General features: G+C 53.9%; 1 pseudogene; it reads left to right on the forward strand.

Moving 5' to 3' along the window:
• Nucleotides 1–354: 354 nt before the first annotated feature.
• LOC146186756 (protein roadkill pseudogene) lies at nt 355–1,521 on the forward strand (annotated as a pseudogene).
• The last annotated feature ends 550 nt before the right edge of the window (nt 1,522–2,071 follow it).

Here is a 2,071-nt window from a genome sequence, read left to right on the forward strand (position 1 = left end):
GTGAAAGATTTGGCGAAGGACGCTACGTCTCCTGTGGATTTAGCCACTTATGCGGCGCTCGCACGCGCTGTCCGGCGTTTCGGAGAAATCCCTCGGAGGCAGGCCCATCGAGCTAGCGTCGCCAGCCTTGCTTCTGTGACAACATGACCCGCATCCGCCGCGCGCCGGTGGTCAATACTGCACCAGCAGAGTTGTCAGCCGCAACGCATCCAGTGCGGAGCCGCGAGTGACGCTGCCTGCACTGTTGGCGTCGCAGTCCGTCACCCCTGCTCCTCCCTGAAGACCACTGCTGGCTTCAAGCACAGACGTAGGAGGAGCACTGCTGGTCGACCCTTGTCGGGGCTGCTGGCTGCCGCAGCCGGTGCCACCGCTGTTGCGCGCGGTGAGATCCTACCGGAGTCGTATAGAAGCATGGCCATTCCCAGCCTGAACACTTCGGCTCCGCTGAGCGAGGTCAACACGCCCGGGGCCGAGAACTGGAGCTACACACATGTGAACGTCATCAACGTTTCCTTCATGTGGACAATCAACAACTTCAGTTTCCGCCGAGAGGAAGTGGGGGAAATGATAAAAAGCTCAACATTTTCGCCGACGGCCAACGACAGCCTGAAGTGGTGCCTAAGGATGAACCCCAAGGGCCTGGACGAGAAGAGCAAGGATTACCTATCCTTGTACCTGCTGCTGGTGGCCAGCAACAAAAGTGAGGTACATGCCAAATTCAGGTTTTCCATCCTCAACGCCAAGCGGGAAGAGACCCAGGTTATGGCGAGTCAAATGGCATACCGCTTTTTCCAAGGCAAGGACTGGGGCTTCAAAAAGTTCATTCGGAGAGATGTATTGCTCGAGAAGGCGAACGAACTCCTTGTTGAGGACAAGCTCACACTCTATTGTAAAGTGAGCATTGTTGCGGACTTGGTGAACATCTCGGGGCAGAAGAATGCAAAAGAGTTCAAGGTCCCTCCGTGCAGGCTGTCTGATGACTTTGGTCACTTGTTTGAAAGCGAGAAGTTTAGCGATGTTGTCCTGAGTGTCAATGGGCGGGAGCTCTACGCCCACAAATCTGTCCTTGCCGCTCGCTCTCCGGTATTTGCGGCCATGTTCGAACACGAGCTGGAAGTGCAGCGGAATAGAGTGGAGATCGCAGACATGGACCACCAGGTATTCCGGGAAATGCTGCGGTTCATTTACACAGGCAGAGCACCCAAATTCGAGAGCATGGCTGGTGACCTGCTGGGCGCGGCTGACAAGTATGGACTGGGTCGGTTAAAAGTCATGTGCGAAGAGGCCTTGTGTTCAAACTTGTCTGTCGAGACTGTTGCGGAGGTGCTCATTTTGGCAGACATGCACAGAGCAGACCAGCTGAAGGCACACGCCATCGACTTCATCAACACCAGGAGTTCCACGGACATTATGGAGACTGCGGGCTGGAACACCATGATCCAGAGACGGCCGCACCTAGTCGCCGAGCTATACCGGGCGCGCGCTACAAAGCAACTCACCCAAGTGCAACGCAGGAATTAAAGCACTGGTGGCTGTCAGGACCGGAGCGACGCTGGAACGTGTTTGTAGGCAACTTATAGACTGCGGATGGCAAACCCTCTACATCTTTCTATGCTTCTCCCTGTGCCCAACCTCTTAAACTAATAAAAAATGTTGGAGTTTTGAGCATGGCGTGAGTCTAGTTATACAAACGAAAGCTTTGCTCAGTACCTTATTGCGCGATTTATCAAGGTTGTATGCCATCTGACGGTTTGAACTTGGGTGCGCTCATTCCTCGATTTAAGAGTAGAGGTGATATATAGCGCCTTCAACACAGTCTTTATGTTTGAATTGATCTTCGTGGAAACGAAGGCGCAGTATGTCTCGCTTTTCTGTGGAGACCTACACTTAAATATGTAAGGTCACACTGCCCTTTTGTTCAAGGATTTTCATTTTAGAGTGCAGCTCTTTGGCGTCCGTTCCTGGGTTTCGCGTGGGCGTCGCGTCGTCGTCGGCCTCGTAATCAGCTCCGCTCCCCTTTCATCCCCCAGCGCTAGCAGCGACCGACTGATACCGCTGGATGCCGCTGACG

Source organism: Amblyomma maculatum, chromosome 6 (assembly GCF_055883805.1).
Source record: "Amblyomma maculatum isolate TAMU_Amacu chromosome 6, ASM5588380v1, whole genome shotgun sequence".
NCBI classification, from domain to species: Eukaryota; Metazoa; Arthropoda; class Arachnida; order Ixodida; family Ixodidae; genus Amblyomma; species Amblyomma maculatum.